Raw genomic sequence first — 25,266 nt, 5'->3', positions numbered from 1 at the left:
GATACAACTGTTTCTATCTCAAAAAGATATGAAGAAAATGTTAAACGTAACAGAGAAAGACTAAATGAATTCGAATGATAAACACCATAGCTGTTTTAGGACAACAAGATGTTCCTTTACGGGGATACAATTGGATACAATTGGAATAAGGAAACAAAGATAGAAGATGATAATTTCTCTCGCTTCTTACAATGGAAAGCAGATGATGTGCCAATTTTAAAATCTCATTTGGAGAATGCGCTCTATAATTCACAATACACAAGCCCAGACATTCAAAAAGAACTGGTAAGCTTGTGTGGAATGCAATTTATAAATGAAATTATTAAAAAGTACAATAGACAAAATGGTTGATAAATCCACGGATGTAGGTACAAAAGCGCAGATGGCACTTTGCATTAGATATGTCGATAGAACTGCTACAGTGTTTGAAGATTTCATATGTTTTATCGAGATGGAAAAGATCGACGCAAAGTCAATTGCAATACAACAGTTAATTATGTTCAAGAATGTGGGATAATATGGACAATTTACGTGGACAAGGATATGAATGTGCTAGCGTGATGTCTGGTAATATTTCTGGTGTTAAAACCCGAATACAGCAAATACAACCAAAAGCATATTATCCTCATATAGAGCACATGTTTTGTAAAGCACTACCTGCATTCGAAATTTGTTTGATTCTATGAGTCAGCCTACATAGTTTCTTGGTGGAAGTGCCAAAACGAATGGCTATTGTTTCAAGATACCTGTCTGGTGACGACAATGATAAACTTTAATATCTGGAAACAACCGAGAACAGCTAAGAGAATGACACAGCACTAAACTGCAGGAGACGCGACTTTAAGTATCAAAATTTAAAACATATTACATAATTTAACTTTCATACATACATCTAAAGCACACATGACTATAGTATTCTAAAACACTAGTACTATTCAATATTTTTTACAAACAAAGAGAAAGGAAAAAAGTCATATCGGAGCTTGACATATTGTGAATGCATGTAGCTATTGTTTGAACATGTTACCATTATTATGTTGAATAAAGTAAAAACTTTAATGGTATTTTTTCGTTTTTCAAATAGTAAAACCTGTTTAGCTTCTGGGGAGCCCCTGCCTCGGTAATATAAGAGGGCAAGCTACGCCACTTAGTTTTACAGTTCTAAAATATACTAAAAATATGATTAAATACTTATCATTTCCTGATAAAAAGTATTAAGGGTAAAATGTTTGATGTTTGGAATTCTGTGTAGTTTATCGAAAAAACAAGGTTGTTCACTTCGTGCTTGTAGTACTAGCTGCAAAATGTCTAATAGTAGGACTCAAGAACACATTTGCGTACGAATTAGTTCAATTTGATCGTAAAATATGAGGTAATTGTCATGCAAGCAACAATGGGTGACTTGTGATTCTGATAGTTTTATTGCATTTTAAAATCTATTTGCTTTACACAGACTGTATTGCTGATACTTTTTTTTTCTGAATACAGTATATCTTTATATACATTATGTAGTTTTGCTCAAAACCTACAATTTGTCAAAACTTCTCAATTTTATTTAAATGACCCAGTCTATGAATTTATTTTAGGTGTGGTTTGTTAATATGGTTTGCATGCTGAAATATACTATTGTATAATTTATTTGTTTTTTTTTATGTTCTTGCGTGTATTTGTGTTGTATTTCTGTCACGTAATTTTAGTTGTATTTTTAACATTGTCATATAATCGGGAGGTTGCAAGCCATAAAACCAGGCTCCCCTTCCTTTTTTTCTTAAAATGCCCTGTTCTAAGTCAGGAATAAGACAGTTGTTACCAAGTACCTTGTGTTTATTTATGTTGCATTGGCGATTGTTTTTTGAAGTACTTCAGAGTTTCTGTAGTTTCGGTTTTTTTCTCTTATAGCTGACATTCAGGAACATGGACCATATGTTTAAATAAAAAAAAACATCGATGAAGATACGTTATGATTTATCTAAAGCTTCAGCGACGTTGGTTTTAAAAGTTTACGGACGGCGGATATGAAAACTAAACTACATAAAGAGCACAGACGAGCTACAAATGAATGTAATACAAACGATATCTTATTCATACTTACTAACTGTATAGATACCAAATTTCTATTAAGTTGCTTCACCTGGTTTCGTATTATTTCAAGGCATGGCCACTCGTCTGGTGTGTTGTGGGGTGTAGAGAAGCGACGCATTTTGGATTCATTGTCATAAATATAAATATAAAAATAAACAAAAATGGCAGAAAAGTAGTTTACAAATTCATAACCAAAGGATACAGATGATTAAATAAATAATGGAAATGAGGAATGTATCAAAATAACAAAAACCCGACAACAGAGTAGAAAACAGCCGAAGACAACCAATTGATTTTCAATACAGCAAGAAAATCCCTTACCCGATAGAGTGCTTCAGCGTACCCCATAAAACATTGAGTACTAGTTCAGTGATAACGAGCGTCCGAAAAGGAACTAAAACTAAAAATCATACAAAACTAACATAGGGCCATATGGTTTTTAAAACTATGGACAGGCACAAACGAAACTACATGTTAACAGAATTACAATAATACAGAAATTAACAGAGTTTACTAGCAGATACTAACATGCCATCCCAAGACATCAATTAAACTACTATAGTAATAGAAATATAATGTCTTTATCATACTACGATAATGCACAATCCCTATCATGAGAAGAACATACTATCGTATCATGCCAACAAATGGTTTAAGAATGAATACAAAGACCCTATAAGTTAATCAATATTAATACCAAAATATACCCGTGTTAATGACCTGAAAACACTATCCTACCTATACCCCGTTTAAATGAGTGTGTTTAAAGGTTTTGTGTGTTTTAAGGTGAATGCCGATGTTTTAGGGCTTTGTGAAAAATATTACAATAAAAAATTGGATGTGAAATACCTGAACGAATGAGATATCTGCATGTTCATTTATATTTACGAAAAATAGCCTTGTACCGATGATAAAATTCAGTAAATGTTTTGACTAATTTGTGATATCGAAAACCTTGATGTAGTTTGTTTCAGTAATACAAAGATTTCTTTCGCTAAACTCTTATTATGGGGACGAAGTCCCACTATAACGATAGAAGACTCTTATCATGGGGACGAAGTCCCCTATAAAGATAGAAAAAAAAAATTAAATTAAAAAAAAAAATCGGGAAATATTTCCTGAATTTTTATTCTACTAATGAACTCAAAATCGTTTTTTTTTTTAATCTTTTTTAAATCCCCGCAGCTGCGCAAAAATGTACTGCCGTTTCCGGTCTTATTTGCATGAGACTTTGAATAAAATATATATTTATCAGTCTTATAAAGGAACTTATACTTATTCATTTTTAAAAATTGTAAGTTGTGAAAAAAACGTTACCTGATGACAGCTTTTCTTTGTTTACATTGAACATAACGTCATAACTTGAATCCCTAATTACGTCACAACTAAAATCCCTAACAACAGAACTAAAATCGAAAACGTTACAGTATTTCTGTTTCTCTTTTTAACATGTTAAAACTTTTGAAAAAAATTATACAGACTTCGTGCCCAGCCAAAGGTAATGCCTGCCTTACATTATTATTGTGACGAAGTCCCCCATTAAAGTAGAAAAATCAATTAAAAAAAAATCGGAAAATTTCCCCTTATTTTCATTGTGCTAATGAACTCAAAATTGTTAACTTTTTTGTCGCTGTTTTAAATTCCCGCATTTGTGCAGAACGCAAAAATCTACTTCCTTCTTCCGGTCTCGTTGTCGTGAGTTTTTGAGTAGTCTAGTAAAATGTAGGAACTCATACAATACCAATATTTCATTTTCAATAATTCTTTGTCTTTGATATGAATTAACATTACATGAAGCATTGCGTTTCTTTGTTTACACTTCACATGACGTCATATCTCGAATAACGGCACAAGTAAAATCCTTAACAACAGATCCAAAATTGGAAACGGTACGGTATTTCCGTTTCTTCGTTTAACAATATTTCCAAGTTCCAAAAAAATAATTCATACAGACTTCGTCCCCAATCACAAGTAATGCATGCCTCATATTATTAGTTTTAGGACTTTCCACTTTTTGGTGGAAAGGCTTATTGTATTTGTTCTAATTATTATTTTTTTTCTTCCGCCACTTTTATTTCTTGCGTCTAAGTTTTGTTTCACAAAGTGTCCATTAGATGTTGGGTATAGTATATCGAACATGTTATGCACCTTTGAATTCACCCTGCGTAACCGAATACTTTTCTTTTGTAGGAGTTATCTTCCCAAACATAATTTTTCTTGTGACTACATCTCCTCCGTGACCGTAAAAGAAAGCCACAAATATATTTTTAAATTGCTCGTTATATCCTTTGAATGATTTGTCTAAATTGTGACCGAAACGTTACGATCACTTCATCTGAGAGTTATTTCCCCCCTATACACTTGAAATGAGTGATATAAATTTCTATCTTGTAAACTATAATTGAAAGAGACCTAGGATATTTCGATTTGAGGTCCTTGGTCCAAAAAAAATGAAAATTAGGTCAATGTGAAAGGTCAAGGTCTAAATTTTGATTTAGCTTATTTTCACTTTTTTCCCAAAACCGTATGAGATATCGACAAAATTTTCATTAAACTTTTTGTTGCGACATGTCGTAAAATGTAAATTTCGATTGCAAGGGTACTTTGAACGTTAACGGTGTTTTCACCCCTCTTGCATGTACAAATACTCGTATAGTGATATAACTCATTAACAAAATATAATTAAGACATTGCTGCAAATGTTTGCACCTGTCCTAAGTCAGGAATCTGATGTTCAGTAGTTGTCGTTTGTTTATGTAATATATACGTGTTTCTCGTTTCTCGTTTCTCGTTTTTTTATATATAGATTAGACCGTTGGTTTTCCCGTTTGAATTGTTTTACACTTTACACTAGTATTTTGGGGCCCTTTATAGCTTGTTGTTCGGTGTGAGACAAGGCTCCGTGTTGAAGGCTGTACTTTAACCTATAATGGTTTACTTTTTAAATTGTTATTTGGATGGAGAGTTGTCTCATTGGCACTCACACCACATCTTCCTATATCTATTAGGTCTTTTGATTTGAGGTCCTTGGTTTATGACCTTGATTAATCTAACGGTCATAGCTTAATTTGACATTCTTCATTTTGATCTTTGCTTTTACATGATAAAGACCTGAGACTTATTGCAATATGTTTCAAACCATTTAACCTTAAAACATACAACCAGAAGATACCTGGTTTAAACCGAAGGTAGCTATTTTTTGTACTTCACTTAAGTATATAGAAGCAGATCTTTTTGGAATCAGTGTCAAGTAAATTTTCAAAAAGTATAGGAAGTAATATATTTAACAAACCGGAAGTAACAAATTATCTCCCTTATTTATAAAATATTGTTTAGGAACCATATATTACTGGAATCAGCGTACAATTGGCTATCATTTGACTATTATATTAAAATACAGGGTTTTTGGTTGAAAAAAAAAACAATTGGTTTTTAATTATTATTTACAGTGCTTATTTAGCGCTTATCTTAATAAACATGTACTCTAAAAAAAACGGAAAGATACAACTCAATATATGAAAATTAAAAATTATTCATCAAAAATAATTTAGAAATATAAATAGATTTACAAAAAAAAAGTTGTTAAATACACAAACGTACAAAACACCATGAGATGGTTATAATAATAAGTAAAGTAAGTAATAGTATTTAAAATGGTCCAATTGACATGTTCCTTTTGTGTGTTGCTAATAGAAAAAGACTTGAATGACTTTAAACCTATAATTAGGTATTACATGTATACGTTACAGTTATTCAATTACCCCGAACTACAAAATTATTGCATATATCGGTCCAAATATCACAGTTCTGTCTGAACAAACATTCATCAATATAGATATGATTTCGAAATAAACAAACCTTCGTTTATGTTCTGGACGACACCTCGTCTGGTGGACTGTCAGACCACGAGGGTATTATTAGCTCCGTTGTCAGTACTTTGGTACTGATTTGATTTATAACAAACCGTTCCCAAGTTGCCCGTAAATTAACTACCTCAATCGAAAACGACCCTAGATTTCTTCGGAATTTTAATCATACTTTAGTCCATATAACTCCTCACTTTTTGGCTTTCAAGTATTCGGCTTTGAGCGTGTATAGTGAAAGTAAATCTGAACAAAAACGCTTTGAACGCATGAAGTTTGTTAGGTGATGTTTTCATTTTCTTTTAGTCATTTAGATTTGCTTGATTCTGAAGGATTTTAAGGATTGACTGAATTAACTTAATCAGATTAAAAGTATGATGTGAATCATTAAGAGCTGTTTCAACTAGTCAACTTTTCAGGCTGCCATTTTTAGAGGTAGAAAAAAATATTTCCTCGAAGTCTTGAAAGTTTCTGAATTAAAATTTAATATTACAGGTATAAGTTCTATTTTTGCAGCGTTTAGAATGACGAAAGAACGCACCGATGACAAATGAAGATATCATTAAATTTCATGTAAACAAAAACTGGGCTGGGGATCCTTTCGAGACAGATATATCCACAAGCAGTGCCATCGACCTTGTGGTTGCAAAATCTAATCGAATATACCTGAATTATATATTTGTATACACAGGACGCGCGCTTATTCTGTACAAAATTCATCGGATATACTTCAATATAGTATTCGAATCATATTTGCTGAAAGCAAATCTGAAAACACAAAGTTTTAAAGTTTGATAAAACAAATATTATCAGTTATTTAAAGTAAGATTTTAGATGTAGAAACAACGTAACATGCAACTACTTTTGATCCGATATTGTAATTAAAAAGATAAAAGGGAGAACCATTTGTTTTTGTTTAGCTGAAATTTTAGTTGGACATAATTGAATAATTAATTCAACTTCCTTTGCTTCAATTTCGGAATCATGTCTCGAATTTGACATTAACGATCATTTCCATACAATCTATGACAAGCGAAACGATTATAATTTCCCCAATTTAGCTACAATATACAAACTTGGCCTGAATATGGGATTTACATTTTCTTACTCAATATACCTGTTTTTGTTAGTCAATTAAAGGGAATTCTATGCAAATGAAAGGTTTAGTTAGCTGATTGATTTACTCAACGAAATATAATAAAAGTAATATATCAAACCAATAACACATTGAGTATTAACACTCTTTGGATATTACAGGAAGAGCAAGTAAGACCAACCCAGTAGTGTTCCTGTTGCTCAGTTTTGTTTTCTAGTATGTAGTATTTTGTAGACACTTGTTTGCCTTTTAGTTATATTTATGTCAAACCTATGCAGAAAATGACAACAACATACCCAGAGTATTGATCTAAGAATATGCAAAGCTAGGTTAAATAGTTATCAAAGGTACCAGGATTATAATTTGATACGCCAGACGCGCGTTTCGTCTACATAAGACTCATCAGTGACGCTGATTAAAGCCCATTTCTACTTAATCAATCAAATTTTCCAAGACAACGTATTTTAAAACAAGTACGTAATCAAATATTAGTTATGTGTCTTACTCGTACGTCATAACTGCTCAATGGTTTGTACAAACATTAGGCCATCGTTTAAATATTTCACATTTGTCATTGTGGGACCTTGCATAGGTGACTACGCGCTTTTGGGGTTGCGCACGCTTGAATTCATATAGTGGTTAACTTCTAAGTCATGCTGTTTTAGACGAGACGTGTCACATTTGCAATCATTCCAAATCCTCTTGGTTTTTTATCAATCTTCTAATTCTTGAGTATAATTACATGCTGTTTTAATATAAAATATTTTACATTTACCTATTTTTCGCATGGTTTTCTGGCAATATGTTTCCATTGATCTACTAAACCATTCAGGTGTGATGTAAAGCAGCTGATTTCTCCTCTATTACTTTTGAAACATACACGTTATGAAATATACAAAGTAAAATAATAGAAATAAACATAACCGTTATAATGAGGATAGAAGATAGAGGCATTAGCAGTTATTCCTTGTTGTAGTAAATAACTATCGTTTTTATACATATTGTTGTTGGGAAATTAAGATTACCAGCCACGTCTATTCTGTGTTTTTGTGAGATGTATTTCTGTTTGTATCCACCTGATGAGTTAAGCATTTTTCAACTTATTTTTAAATAGTTCTGTATTATATATGTTGTACTTTTACACCACTGAATCTTGAATATGTATCCAAACTGTCAAACATATTGAAATGAATAACACAGACCTTAAATGTATACTAGCAAAACTGCAATGTAGTGTTTCGATTGGACCATGAAGGTATAAGACGTCTACTGCCCCTACATAAATCATATGCCTATCTAATGTTTCCTAAGATGCTACTTAATTTATTGTGAACAAGCAAGTAAGATAGAAATAAATTACCTGGTTAAAGTAATATGAAACTTCAAATTAGAATGAAAATATAAGACAATAACAATCAAAACCAATGAGTAAAAAAAGACACACAAAACCTTAGGACATTTACATCAACAGTTATAAATAATAAATAAAAAACAACACTAACTCCTCTAAAACCGGGAGTGAAATGATGTGCTCCGGAAGGGTAAGCGTTTCCTGCACCGTATACGGCACCCGTCGTGTTATTTATTTGTTCAGTTCAGTAATGATGGAAGATTTTTATGACTGATGAAGAATATCAGATATGATATAATGGCCAATCAATTATAAAATTGAGAATAGAAATGGGGTTTGTCGAAGAAACCACAACAACCCGATCATAGAGCAGACAACAGCCGAAGGCCATCAATGCATATGTTGCTTTTTTGTTTTTTTATAATTAAATGACTAGTTTTATTATAAAACTGATGTGCATATACTTTTTTCTCCAGAAATTCTATTATTTCTCCAAATTTAGAAGATTTTTTTTTTAATTGATTGCATCCATCAAACAATTTGCTAGTACATTTTCCGTATGCAGCGTGACCTTTCTCGTAAAATTCCGATGATCACAGTACGATAGTGCAAATAGAAAAATAAAACGTTATCATCGCGGCGTCATCAGGATAAACTACATGTATATTATATTGTACCTATTATATACGTGCTTACCTGAATACCTATGTTCCTTTGTTGATTGATTACAAACGGGTGACAATCGTTAAATTTGGCATCAAAACACCACCATTTATTAGCTGCCGTATTTCCTCAAAACTTACCGCTTGAAATATTTTTTTACGATTATACGAAATTTATGCAAAAAATTAAAAAATCGTGCACATATGACTAAGTTTATGATACATGTATGCATTAGATCAAGAACTGGATTAACATTATTTTGCACCTGTCACTAGTTCCATATGACATTAAAATTATTATTATCAAACCGTATATATTTTCTTACTTCTTTTTATTACAAAACCCCATGATCAAATCTGTATTTGTTTTTCATACGATGACTTATATAGACTGCCTAGGTACCTTTGCCTGAATTTAAAAATATTAAACAACAGTAAAATAACGTGTTAGTCACTGATAAAAAGCAATTCAAAAGGTCAAGTAAGATTTACTTGTTTCGTATACCTAGACGATGCCATAATAATATGGTCTCATGGAAACTCGAAATTGTGTCTTATAATTAGTCCTATAGATGAATGGCCATGCTTTATTTTATAACAGTGACTACTTAGCACATTAATATATGTCGAATGTGTAGACAGAGCGAACTAAGGTTCAAAGTGTTAATTTCGTATACCTGATAAATAATAACCTCAAAGATATTAGGATTGAAATTGTGTAACCAGACGCTCGTATTAAAAAAAAATCTTTAACACATTGTAACTGTTAAATCATGGAGGTCCAAAGATTTCAAAAAACCTTAGAAACCTTTCTAACATTTCCATTTTGAATACAGATTGTGTAAAAGCAGTTTCTATTCATATGCTTTTTTTTACAAGCAAAAGGTTGTGTAAAAACTGTCCGATCTTTTTTTGCCTTTTATAAAACATTAAACAGAACGCTTAATATAATTAATTAACTTTTGCTTTTAAGATTTGCTTTTGATGGTTGGAAAGAACATTGGATGTGGTCATTTTACCAACCAAAAACAAATCTTAAAATGAGAAAGCAATCGTAGATACATTGTAACTGTAAAAACAGGGACGAAAGATACAAGAGGGACAGTCAAACTCATAAATCGATAATAAATTGACAACGCCATGGCTAAAAAAGAAAAAGACAAACATACAAACAAACAATAGTACACATGACACAACATTAAAAAGAGAATAGGCCACACGAACCCCACTAAAAACTAAGGATGATCTCAGGTGCTTCGGAAGTGTTAATTGTTCATACCATTGATTATGCGATATGCCATTCTTGAATGAACCACGAAATGTCTATGTGTGGAACACACAGATTAAAGATGTTAATATATCTTTTCATTTTATCAAAACATTAATCTTTTCCTTTTTGTAAACTTAAAAATTGTCGTGAATGTAAGGTCTCTGCTTGTTGTATTGCCCTAGTTGTTGTTATCTTGTAACACTTGAAACTATAGTTGAAACCAATTCATTCAACTTGTAAGGTTTTAAATTTGAATCGAGTTTCCGTCTCATAGAAATATCAAAATGCATAACGTTTTTAACGTTGCGCATACACATGATACACTTACTCTGAAAATTTAACATGATTAAAAGATATTCAAATAATGTTAAGAAGGAGATGAAAGATACTGTTTTCATACTAAATGGAGACATTTACAGATTCGGCAAAAAAATACCGTACAAAAGTTATCATTCATATTAAACTCTCCGCCATGCACCAAAATGACACCGTGTTGCCTTCAATAATGAGCAAACCAATACCGCATTATCAGCTAAAAAGGCCAAGATATGTCAATGTAAAAAAAGATAACACGAGAAAACTAACGGCCTAATTTATATACAAAATATGAACGAGAAACATATATGGAACACACCGACGAACTACAACCACTGCATTACAGGCTCCTGACACATACATAAATAATGTGGCGGAGCTAAACATGTTAGCGGGATCCGAATTTTCCTTATAACCTGGGACACTACTACTTGATTACCATTTACAATGGTCAATATATAGAAAGTTTGTTTCTCAATTGTTGAACCATATGATAAAAAGATTGGCTTTTGGGCTGATATCGAATCTTGGGCTGATTATTCATCTGATATGAAAAATGTCATGTAATAATCTGATATTATCTTACACTTAGACATCGATAACGTCATAAGATATCGGTGATGTCAATCTACATTTTCTAAAACTGTACAAATGGAGAAATTTTAAAAAGAAACATGATTATTGCAGAATAAGGATAAATCTTTATGTCACTAGTATGTACTTAGATATTGAAAATAAAAAGTAACTGATTTCAAAAGAAACAAATAAAATAACATCTTACCAGTTAATATCTGATATAGTATGGAATAAATCAATTGAAAAATACGTCGGTATTTAAAGGTCTGAAAGTGTTAATATCTATTTCAATATTAAGTAATCTTGTTTAAATATATGACTCATAAGTGTACACATACCTGATCAATGTAATATGCATATCAGCTGTAAATGGCATAAGACCTAGAAACTACGATAAAGCAATTTATCTTGTCATCCGATTATTTTCTTAATGATTAACGTCTATCTTTTAGTCGGAAGGGCCAGTATGAGCTTTTGTGATCACTTGGCGTCTATCCGTCGTCTGTCATCAACATGCGATGTGTGTATTTTTAATTTTTACATGAATTATTTTCACTGAAAAGATATGGCTAATATAACTTAACTTCGTCAAAATCATGGATTGATTTTTAGTCTGAAATACATGTTCAATTACGATTGTCGACAAATCGAAAATATGGAATATATGTATAACATTTAACTTTAGTCTACTTTTTTTGAAAACCGCCATAGACAGAGAAAATCCAACAGGACTAAAACGTCAGACGATATCTCACAAGAGTTATTGTATCAACGGATTGTTCTATTTCTACTTTCTTTTCCAAGTGATGCCTATTATTTGGAAAATATAAACGCGTTTTCCCCATTTTCCAGAAAACAATATAATAACCCAAAGATAGCATCTTTACGTGACAAGAATGAATAGTAAGACAATAACTAAAAATAAGTCTAATCACCATAATCTTCAATCGACTTCCTGTTATAATTATTGCCCTTTTATAAGAAAAATTGACACATATTATGATGGGTAAAAAAAACATCAAAATATAACAAAATTTTTATAATTATTTTAACAGATAAATAGAGACTTTAAAGGCCAATTGTGATAGAGAAAGGCAACATTAGTATACTCTTGTTAGAAATTCATAAAATCGATTTTGGAAAAAACAAATCTGGGTTACAAACTAAAACTGAGTTAAACGCATTAAATATAAGAGGAGAACTACGACACAACAGAAACAAATCATTAAAATGTAACACAGAGAGAAACATACTATAATATAACAATGGCCATTTTCCTGACTTGGTACAGGACATTTTAAGAACAAAATCAGGAGTTGAACCTTGTTTTGTGGTATGCCAAACCTCCCTTTCCTCTTTTATGGCAAGGTTAAATATAACATTAAAATGAAAACATTACATGACAGGACTACAATACAAATAAATGGGAAAACATATAGGACAGAAAAACACACGAATAATAGGTTACAAAAGGTACCAGGTTTAAAATGTAATATTTCAGACGCGCGCTCCGTCAACACAGAACCAATCATCTGATAACCATAATATTATCAAAACGTAAATCTAAATATCTTGACTACACAACTAGTGAACTACTCAAATGTGACACTCATAAGACTTACAAATAAATCGCAAGAAATTGAATATCCGCTTGTACCATGGCAAACAGATCTGTTTTTCTTCATAGATTTTGAATGTCTAGTATGTTTCCACCGGAACACTGTAACATTTGAATTCTGTGTTCCATTATGTATATTTTATGATATCAATGATTTAACTTATTTTTATAAAAAAAAGTATGTAATTCTTGAAAAATTCAGATACTTAGGATAAGGACCGATTTTGGCCTCAAATTTCAGGTTCATCTGACAAAAGATTTTGACCACTTTTTAAACACCTAAGTGTCTATTTCATTTGAATCAATTAGTTTCTGTGAAAGATTTGAACTGATTTAGTCATTAAAAACGATCCGATTCAAGCTCAAATATGAAAAATTCTACCAAATATGCCGAAAAATGGCACTTTTTGTCAAAAATTAAAGTGACCGCAACCTTTATATATGTTATGTATTATCATAAAATACAACACGAATGCGGCCACTTTAGTTTTACACGAAAACTGTCTAAAATTTAACTAAAATGCTAGAATTTTGAAGAATTCAGTAATTTAGCATGACTTTCAGGTGTCAGTACCCGATATATGTTCATTGTATAGTCAAAAATAGCCCATAGAAGCACTCTACTGTTCAATAAATAATTAAAAGTTTACATTTTATCAAATGTGTAAACTGCTATATTTTGAGGCCAAAAAGGACTCTTACTGGACCTAGTCCTTTGGAAATCTGGACTTGTGATCAACAGCAATGCAATATTGTATGAACATTTAAAAAATAATTCATGGAAGCCATAGCTTGTTGGAAATTTACACATGGCCTGGACTGTGATATTCGAAATTTATCCTGAGCGTGAGATTCTAAAAGGAAAAATACGGTCGTTAAAAAACGAGCGAGGGTGGGCATGCTGTGCGTGTGGCTGTTCTTTTTTACTTCCTGTTAGGTAAAGCTCAAATACCTTTGTAAATATGTTTCAACTTAAGCGGTTTCATTTGTATGAGGTCATGTTTTCAAATGACTTAAATGCGCCAAAAAGATTAATAGACTTTCGCGGAATTTTATTTTATTTTTATATTGTTGATTTCTCCGAGCTTTTGTGCATTCCTTCTTTTTATTATGCATACGAATAAGAATAAAAGTTAAATTGTCTTGTTTTAATTGCACTTTTTAAAACAATAAAATCGGCAAAGGGGTCTGCAAATAGGTTCCAAATACATGTAGATTTACGTGGGAAGTATATTGTAACAGCCATTATCATGTATATCTCTGAGTCTGCGTTAAGTATATTTTATCGAGAATTTTATCACAGTGTTGTTTACAAAGCTAAAGAAGCACGTCATATTAAAATCCTTAACTAACAATTGTGTGTTTCGTAATCCATGTTGATACTTCAAACTTCATTATTGATATTACCATTTTCTGAGTGAAAAATGATAACGATAACAGCCGGGAAGCCAGTGACGCAGGAAAGTTCCTCTAGACGTTTTTGATCACGTGATTTAGACGTAAACAAAATGACGTTTTTGATCTGCAAAATCGGGAATTAATTTTCTGTTTTTTCTCTTTATGTGTCTTTATTCTATGTTGGTATTCAAGCATCATACTGTTAACTATGAACATTGTTTATCTCCGTTTTAAGCGATTCCGCTCAGAATTCACAATGTGACGTAAAAATGATGTCCTGACAAAAGTTGAATCAGTATTTTCAAGCGTTGACACCCTAGAAAATAGTAATTTATTCCCTTAAATCGTGATTTCCTGGTCATATTTCGTTTATTTTCTGTAGAAAAATTATTACAGATTGTGTTTATGTTAATAAAAGACGGCTATTTTTTCAGGGATGAAAATGTGTCAGCTATCAGTGCAAGTCCTAGAGTCAGAATTTGATTTGAAGCGGTAGAAATCACGGTCTTCGTAACACCTCTGGATTTTCCCTAATACTCATAAGAAAAATACGTTTCCCTAATGATGCCCGAAATGAAAAAAATATTATTCCTCTTTCTTCAATTTCTTTCAATATAATAACATTTTTCTTACATATTTGGCACTGAACAGTTACTCAAAATTTAATTGGGACAACTGTTGGTATTTATTTTTCCTTTTTAAGCAAGACATTAGGACACAACCAGTTTTAAAAAATTATAAGAATATTAAATTTTTTATTAATTCCATATTTATCACAAATGTTTTTTTTTATTGTTTATTTGTTCTTTTATCAAATTCACAATCAGTTTCAACTGTGCCCAGGCTAAGAACTTGTACACATGCATATTGATTTCCCAACTCTGATATTCAAGTTCTGTGTTTTTGTGTTCTGTCATGTTATATATATTTTGTGTGTGTGTGTGTGTGAGAAGGGCAGGTGCTGTGAAATTCATCTGTCATTTTAATAATGCTTTTCTTCTATGCTTGCATGTACAGCAATATATGGTTAGTGAATATAATTAAAATTATGAAGATCTAGGAAATATCTTCTCAGGAACATCCTTTTTATTGAGGTTCTTTTTAATGTAGAAACATTCCAGCAGCTCACATTCTTTTCTGTGTCTCAGCCAAAATCAACCATTAAGTAGTCTTAAGTAGTCTTGTTTTGTTTATATAGATTATACCGTTGGTTTTCCCGTTTGAATGGTTTTACACTAGTAATTTTGGGGCCCTTTATAGCTTGTTGTTCGGTGTGAGCCAAGGCTCCGTGTTGAAGGCCGTACTTTAACCTATAATGGTTTACTTTTTAAATTGTTTTTTGGATGGAGAGTTGTCTCATTGGCACTCACACCACATCTTCCTATATTTATTAAGAGCAAAGAATAGTAGGCAGTACCTTTAGAGCTACCATGTAAATAATCACTCATAAATTATGTCAGATTTTACATACAACATTGACACTAATTATCTTGAATGTCATAAAATATACTTGTTAACCAGACAGAAGCCAGTGAGTCTCTTTTGGAATCCAATTGTATACTGTCTAGTTATAGGCATCAATTGAATAATGTTTTGTATTATGATAAGATTTGCAAGACTTTGGTCTGTTATAGCTCTTCATATGGTATGGGTTTTGCTTATTGTTGAAGGCAGTTCAGTGACCTTCCATTTTTACTGCTCATCCTCTGGTTGATTTGTTTTCAATGGCAATCATATCACATTCACCTGCATCTATAATAATGATGGAAATGGTAAAAAGTTCTTCTTATGATAGACCAAATATTTTTTTTCTTCACAATTCCTTTAATTTCACCAAAAAAGACTGAATTGCCAGACATTATTCTTTTATGGAACAAAAGAAATTCTAGGAGACGCAAACTATGGTTTATGATTAAAATATATCAAATACAGCAACAGTTCACATCCATTAATGAGCAGGTTACAATTGATTTTTCCAATCTTAAACTAAAGAAGCAGAAAAAAAGCAGCCAATACTTTTTTAAAACCAATTTCAAAGTCTTAATATCTACCAAGTTGCTGAGATTAACTTCAATTGTAATATAAAGTTGGTGTGTACTCATTTTCTAACAACTGCTGGATATTCATTAAATATACATGTATGTATTGATGCATACACAAAAAGATAACAAGAATGAGAATATATGATAAACAATTTATTGAAGTACAAGAAAATTGTAAATTGAAACACATGGTACTATACACATCTTATACAACTTGCCACATTTTCAGAAAATCACCTAAAAAGAGCCAAATATCTGTTGGACCTAATAAGAGGTTTATTATTTTTCAAATAAATCACAAAAAAGGTAAGTTTGTCATGTTTTAGCAAATTATTTTTGAAAAAAAAACCTGATGATCTGGTTCTAAATACATGTACATGATGTATGAAAAGAAGATTATTACATCAATAAATAATGAACTGGTAACATTCACACAAAAAGACTGAATGACCAGCATTCACAGTAGGTACTAAAGGTGCAATACCAACTTTCCCAAGACAGTACAAAATGACCAGCATTCACAAATAGAGGTACTAAAGGTGCAATACCAAATTTCCCAAGACAGTACAAAATGACCGGCATTCACAAATAAGACAACACAAAATATTACCTGTATCATTAAAACATGAAATAAAATACCAAAGAATGGCATGTAATAAACACTGTTATTAGTGTTAACTATACTAAACATTCAATCTTTAAAAACTTCTCTCCTTTGAACTTTTCAAAGAATATCTTTTAATGTATTGCACAAAATAATTTTTTCACATAGGATAAAAATTAAAATTAATTATTTTTTTAGCACATTTAAACATTTAAATAGGGGCAAACGTTTTTAAATTTCTTCTTTTTCTGGAGGGAGGCTTTCCAGCTGTTTCATAAGTCCTAAATAAAAAGCATTTCAAATAGTAAGCCATGTCTTCCTCATCATACTTTCTGTAATTTATCAAACTGTCAGTTTGTTCATGATCAGTTTCAGTTCTAGTAAAAATATGGTGCAAATGTTCATTACATATAATGTCAAACAGAGATGATGTTTCTAAATTAGATATGTATTCACCAACTGTTTTTTTTTTCTGCATTTTTAACATACCTTCTGTCTGATATAAACCTTTTTCTCTTATAAGTTGTAATTTTGATTTAAGGTTGTGCAATGTCTTTGCTCTGTAAGGTAAATAAAAAGTGAGGTTAGCTAAAGAAGACTGGCTGAAAGAGTTCAGAGCATTTTTTGACTTTGAATTAATTTCCATTTCATGTGCTTCATCTAATGCTACAGAATCAGGCATTTGGTAATCGTAATCAGTAATCGTAATCAGCTGTAATCGATTACATTTTGCAGTGTAATCCTATGTAATCAGTAACCATGCCATTTCTTATTAAAAGTAACGAAATGTAATCGATTACATTGCAAAAAAACAGGTGTAATCATGATTACTTTTAGATTACTTTAAGATTACATTCATATGATTACTAGCTGATTACAAATCTTGAATATGTATGGGGGAAAAAATGATAGACAAGATGAAAATAAGAAAATGTAAAAATTTAATGAAAAATCATGAAACTAGTATTCACAATGATGGGAACTTGTTTAATGTGATAATTGTATCACCTATATTACAAATTGGTATAACTAAGTGTTTTATCTTGTTAACAGTTTACAAAAGAAAATTTCGCTGTGAGATTGAGCTCTTATGACTCAAGAATATGCCTTGTAAGTATTTTTCTCCCTTGATTGAAAACTTCTGATATTAACTCCAATTTTCCATAAGTTTACCCAATATTTTTGCATAACTACATTGAAATTCAAATGCAGAAAACATTTAGTTCCAATTTGACTTTGATGGCTGACATAAATATATGAGGCCACTTAATTCAAAATTATTAATTAGAGCAAGTATTAAAAATTTCAAACAAATAAAGACAATCAACCACTTTTAACTTTATTGATGTTGTTATTAAGACAATAAAATTTTAATACCCAAACTCACCTTCTGTTTGTTAAAAAATGGAAGTAGTGATTAACACATGAACAAACATTAATGGGTGTGGTAATTATGTCCCCACATACAATCAAATTATACTTAATTTCGTTTTCCTTATTTGTTCAGGTTTTTTGTTAATTAGGCAGTTGGTTAAAAGTTGCAGAAAAAAATAAAGTTATATCTTTTACATAGAGAAAGGACACTTGTCTATAGCTATTTTATCAAATTACACATGTTACACTGAACTTGTCTATAACTTCTTCAAAAAAAAATAAGATGAATAAATTAAGGCTTTTAAAAAACAAGATTAGTAAAGAAAAGTAATCTAATGTAATCGATTACACATGAAATAGGCTGTAATTGTAATGTAATCGATTACATGTTATTAGCAAAGTAATTGTAATTTAATCGATTACATTTTAAAGTAATCGACCCCATCCCTGTACAGAATACAAATGTTTACCCGAAATTGAAATTGAGAAGCAGCCAGCTGTAAAATGTTGAATAACAGGTGCTGGGAAAGGTGTGGAGATCAGCAAGATGGTATGGTATTAGTCTCTGATAATTTTGCCTATCAAAAGCATGAAATAGACAATTTAATTTTTTTCAGTGAAACATTGCGCAAATTCCAGTTTTTACTACGTATGGAGAAGAACAAACCAAGATAAGCCATACAATCTAAATGTACAAAATTGTCATAAAAGGCAAAGGTTTGTTTGACTGAGGAGCTCTTATGACGCCAAGTTTTATATTCTTCTAATAAATCATCTGTAATAAAAGTAAAAATCTCCTTTTTATTCTCACATACCTTCTCCCAGACATCAGTTTTACAAACCTCATCATCTTCTTCATCTAATGACATATTTGAATTAATATTTAGTATTAAATCTGAAATTTGAATATCATAAGGTGATTCACATGATTTGTATTCAAAAAATGATTTCACTTGATGTCTCATAACTGCTTCCCAAGCTTGTATAAAAAAAAACTATGGAATCCACCAAACTTGCTACACTCAGTTAAAACATTTAACGTAGCTCCATGGTGATATTTAGTAGCAAGTTGCTTTAATCCTGCATCAAAATAAATCTTTACAAATATGGGAAGGACATTTTTTTCAAATATGCCAATCCCCAGGGTAGGCAAGTACCCAATCCATTTGTTCCCCGTATTCAGGTTTCAGTTTGATCAAATGATCGTAACTCTTTCCATCACCTACAACAATAACATAATTTGTTAACTGACCAACTTGAAATAAATTTATCATATAAAATATTCAAAACCTTTAATACTGTATCTTTGCTATCTGCTGTTTTGTCCAATATGGCCACTGATGAAAAATCTGATTTTTCAGTGGATTCAACAGGAATAGAAAAAAAAGGTTTTAATACTGGTAAAACAATATTTTTTAATTTTTTTAAGTTTTTAGAAATTCCATATTTAGTAATACTTCTATAAAATGCATCCCATTCTAAAATCTCTGCAGCTGTTTCTTCTATACCTGAAGGTGAAATGTCAGAAAACTTATTCTGCTTTTTTACTTGTGGTAGTCCAAATTTGTCTTCTGGATTAACAAGTTTCTGAAAAATTCCTTTTTTCAGTTTTCGGTCTCTGGAATTGGGAACTTCAGATATGTCATGTTCGATGTTGGTCTGATTAACATGATTAAGATTAGAAATCAGATTGGAGTCATCAAACATTTTTTTTTTTTACTGGGCTTTAGAAACACAGTCTGTATTGTGGTTCCATGAAAGCCACTTCTATCTTTTCCAGCACATACTACAGAGTAAGCCTGGTTTTTATCTAGATTGTCAAATGAGGCTACAATAAAACTATCTGATAAAACATACCTCTGTTTTGTTCTTACTCTCTACACCTGTTAGTGATGTACCTTCTAAGAGAGTCCTTAGACTGTAAATGAAAATACAACTCAAAATGTACAAACGTGGCATCATTCTGAAAATATTAAAAAGAGGTTCAGAATAATCCGAATTCCAAGTAAACTGTTGCTTCTTCAGTTTTTTCTCTTCATTATCTGTAGAAAAAATTCTAAAAATAAAATTCCATAATATAGGGGGGATTTTCAAGATTTTATCTTTACAATTAAAATTTTAACATATTTTTTAAAGATTTTTACAGCATCTTCTAGACGTTTCTGTTGTTGTTTTTTCTATTTTCCTCTGATTAAGTAGAAGCCATTTTTTCTGCTTGGATAATGCTTTCTTTATTTAATCTTTTATTCTCTTCAATGCATTTACTATTTTCAACAAGAAGTGTATGTAAATATATACAAGCAAATATCAGTACCATTCCTGTAAATCCTTCTCCCTAAATTTTTCTTGTTTGGCACATAATATGCAAGGGTTCTGCCAAGGCACGACTTTAATATGGTCAAAAACCACTGTGGACGATGAAAAACCTTTTGCTCAACACATAAGCCTAATATGTTTGCACTTCTGTGTAAAATACATTTGTACTGCTCAAATAAATATGGTAAAAGCAAGGCTGTTTCTTCTACAAAAGAATGTATTACAGATTCTAGGACAGAACTGAAAGAAAATAAATCTATATTTCTGATGAAACCTTTTCAGTGTCTATAATGGTAAAATTTTCCAAACAACTGAATAATTATTTAAAAGTGTTTTTGGACAACTGGTCCTCTGCAGCATCTGATCTAGAAAATGAATTAAAATTATTGTATCAATATGGACAACAAAATTAAGTTTTCCACATGCATATCAAAGTTAAAGTAACGAGTAAATAGCTCCCGTTTATCCTCACTGACAGTGAGCCAAAAACCAGTGTTTTTTTCCAGAAAATTTGTCACATACTATACATTGTACAACAGTTAGGTTAATACACCTATTAAATTTATTATAATGGGAATGACAAAGATGAGAAAAAAAATGTAACACTGGTACTGTATTCTGGAAAATGTGTATGGATAGAAACTGAAAAAGCTTTCTTCAAAACTGGAACATTGATTTCAGTATAATGGTAAATATCTGAACTAACACACCCTTCAGCATCTGCAAAATTGGACAAAAAACACTTCTCAGTCTCAGTACATATTTTTTTAAATAGGGAAACCTCTGGTTCAGTGTGGGAATCGTTGTGTACTCTAGAAAAAGCTTTTTTTTCAATTTACCCTCACATTTTCTGCATATGCAGTCTACATCAGAAAGTTTATAACTTGAAAAAACAAAATAAGTAAATTCTGGCAAGTCACTTGCTTTCTGAATTAAATGAATATATCTATTTGATATTTGATCATTATTGCAATAGACGCATCGTCCTTGTCTTCTCGCTGGTGCAATTTACTACAACTGCTAGAACCAGACATGGTCATGATGGTTATGGGTAAATGAAGAAAGTCATCATCACATAAATGCAACAAAAAAAAACAGATGAACAAATAAAAAGTATTCCTAACTGTAAATAGGATCATTAGTCAGCAGAAAATGTGCCACTCTAAAATAGATACAAAAATACATCAGATAATCTGTACATCGTGCTTTCATGTTTTAGAAAGGAGCAAATCACTGAATTGAAAAAATATGAGTGAGGAGCTGGTCTGAAATACTGAAAATTCACATTAATTTTTTATCAAGTTCGTCCCCTCAGCCTCGGGTTTGTGGGGGTAACCTCGCTTATAAATGTGTAAGGGAATGTTTTTTGTTGTCTTAAAATATCTAAAAATAATAATATATTATATCTTTATCTTTAGGTAAACTGTATCTGTAAGGAAACCTATAAAACGGTGTTATAAATGGTTCAAAACGGATGCAATAATGAAAAATATCTGTAATATTGAAACTGCTTTATGAAGGTGAAATTGCGGAAGCTGGGATGAATGCTGGGTAGTTTTGAGGTTTCCCTGATGCATGTATATATCATTCATTTATTTTGTAGCATCTACCATTTGATTGGTTGATGGTGGTGTAAGTGTGCCATGTAAATTTAGGTTGGGTTTATACCCACCATAAATTTAGACATAGAAGTCAAAGGAAAATTGACTCGAGAAAACGACTTGAATTTCAATATTTTCCAAAACAAATAACATTTCAGCTGTTCAGTCAGGTTTCTGTGACATTTATCTTTAACAAAAACACGTACAACAGTTTCGATTACAAGCTAGTAACGTGTTATCATCGTATTACCGACTGTTTCCGCTAGCGAGAGATTTGTTTTATTTTTCGATACAGCGCCACCTATAAGAAAATTACCGATTATCTCAACTTAGCCCGCGAATTTTGACATCCAGTGATCTGATTGATCGATTCGATCCGTGGCTTCCCGGCTGTAAGTTGCTATAATATTTTGTTCCGCCTTTTTAGATCTATTGCGAAATATCTATAGAACAAAGAATCAAGTTTGATCAAAATTGAACAATGTTTTTCTCGATGAGAAATCAATAGAATATGCGAAATTCATATTACAAAGGTAGTGTAACCGTAATGGGAAAAAAAGATATATTTCTTAAAAGAATCTAACCATTTGAATTGACGGGAATTCATTGCGTCAATTATAAAAGCAACTTAGCAAGACGTAAGCCGGTTCAGGTGATGTTCTTCCAAGTAATGGACAATTCAGTTCCTGCTATTTGCTGTTTTGTTGTTTGTTTGTTTTCAACTACACTAAATGAACAATTATATAAACATGTCTATTGGTACTTAGTGTTCAGTTCTCACAAGATGTAATACAAAAGCAGTGGTTGTAAAACTGTACGTTGTACATACGAACGCTTCTAGTAAGATTTCGATTCATTACTTGAAGAGATACTATTCTTAAAATAGTCAAGCACGTTTTAATATAGTAAAATGAAGAGTGATATTAAACTAACAAAAGTATAAATATTAATATTGAAAATAAAGACCGTGAAAAGAAACTAAAGAAGGTTTTATGATTTATATTATAATATGCTGAATTAATTCTAACATGCGTTGAGATGCATAGGCAAAACCAAAAAGTAAATGTGTTGATGCTAACCTGACCTACCCCAATTTTTAGTTCCTTCCCTGACACTTTATATGCAATTTTGAAACAAGCACTGTTTACGTCAGACTGCTTCCCTATTAGTAACCAGCTAATAAATATATTGTAAAATAAAATGTTGTTGCCGACCTTTTTTTTCAGCACGTTATTGGAAACACATGTTTTAATTTTTTTGGTCTTACGCTATAGCGAAAAAAACCTTATATGTAATTTCGAAAACTCTTCCAGTTTTTTCATGAAAACATGCCAGGCAATATACAATATACAATTACACTTAAGGATTCTTTAAAATGTTATATGAGTCTGTTGATTATCTAAAAATTAATCCAATTTCGAAGAATTTTATAAATCAGTCAGAATATAACTGAAAGATAAGACAGAATTTTAAAAATGTAAACACGAGTTGGTACTATAAAGATCGATTCAACTCCGTGGAAATATATCCAGGGTCTAATAAACATAATTTCTATATTTTTAGATCATGCATCAAAAGGCATTTGTCAAGTATCAAATTACTCCGTAATGTTGCTAGAACCTAAGTCTAAGTATACTCATTCAGCTGTCATACCGTGAAAACAAAATACTGCTTAAAGTATGAAGCTCTAGATACAACCAATATCCCTAGACAACCAGCCAAACGTTTTGCCAAAGATTTCGCAACTTCTCATACCAGATGCTTGGGGTACACCATGTATTGAATAGGGTGTTTTTGTATCAGGGGTATCTGCGAAACTAGGTATAACTAACCTTTCGAATTGAGATTTCAAATTGAGAAGTATTTTTTCAAGTTAAAAAAAAATACTTACTAGATTTTACAAACTTTCGCAAACTCCCTGGTCAATACATGAGACAAACAATGTCATATGCACTTACCTTATTATTCTATTAGTTACTTGAAACCCAGGAATGTTTTTGTTTCGCAAGATGAGAAGTGAACGATAACTATGTTAGAAGAAGGATTATCTGAGCATTCACTTTCTAGTGGTGAAGGATACGGCCCACCTTTATGTAGAAATGCTCTAATATTTTCTGCCATTTCTCCGTTATACGCTTTTAAATAATCATAAACGTATTTTGATTGCAGTATCATTTCATGTGTCAACCGTTTAAACTATTGTAATCGCTGAGTTTCATAGATATTGATTCGCTGCTTAAAACAATTTATTTAAATCAATGTTTAGCTTGCCAGGTTTAATCCACCATTTTCTACATAAGAAAATACCTGTCCCAAGTCATGAATATGAAAGTAGCTATCCATTCGTTTGATATGTTTAAGCTTTTGGTTATGCCATTTTATTAGGAACTGTCTTTATGAATTTTCATTGGAGTTCAGCATGCATATTTAAATAATTTGTTAATCAAGATAATTGTTAGTGGATCTGAAAAGAATATATGCAATATTGAGCAGATATCAATTCTAAAGAAATATATGAACTCTCCGTTCATATATTTCTTCAGTAGGAGATTAAGATTTAATAATTTTGTTTTGTACTTATATGACCTATAAATAATAAACCAAAAACGAACTTATACTATCGTATTGTATTTGCTAAATACTTTTAATTTAGCAGTTGATGAGTCACTACAGGTCATCTTAATAAGTTTAGCAATTGTTTAAGTTGTTGGGGTTTTTTTTCGCATGAAATATAATTAAAATTTTAAACAGTAAGGAATTCAAGAGAACAAAACAACTATTTACTGATGGAAACTTTCAAATGAAGACAAATCGCATACATTTTTTATACACATTTATATAAAGAACTATATATGTACGTATAGGTTTAGTTTAACCTCATAATGCTCCGAAAACAACACCGAATGTGATATTAACATAATTACTAGACAACAGTAATCATATTAGACGATTGTTTTATGTGTTTAAGAATCATAATATATTTGTGTTTTGGTAATCTTGTGATAATTAATTAAGAACATACTAGAACAAGGTTTACAACATGTATTATTTCCAGAACACTCTTCATTTATATCAATATATTCCTGGTCTGTCCCGTC

At 31.3% G+C, this 25,266-nt stretch overlaps 1 protein-coding gene across 1 annotated transcript in view; it reads right to left on the bottom strand.

Annotated features, from left to right (window-relative positions):
- LOC134696164 (uncharacterized) overlaps positions 1 to 11,490 on the bottom strand; it is a 53,366-nt gene extending 41,876 nt beyond the window's left edge. Inside the window, exon 1 of the mRNA XM_063557822.1 lies at positions 11,421 to 11,490. The gene's annotated coding sequence lies outside the window, so the exon portion shown is untranslated. The remainder of the gene's footprint in view (positions 1 to 11,420) is intronic.
- Between the last annotated feature and the right edge of the window lie 13,776 nt (positions 11,491 to 25,266).

This window comes from Mytilus trossulus, chromosome 14, assembly GCF_036588685.1.
Source record: "Mytilus trossulus isolate FHL-02 chromosome 14, PNRI_Mtr1.1.1.hap1, whole genome shotgun sequence".
NCBI classification, from domain to species: Eukaryota; Metazoa; Mollusca; class Bivalvia; order Mytilida; family Mytilidae; genus Mytilus; species Mytilus trossulus.
The sequence above is the reverse complement of the archived record's forward strand: the minus strand, read 5'-3'. Positions and strand labels throughout refer to the sequence as shown.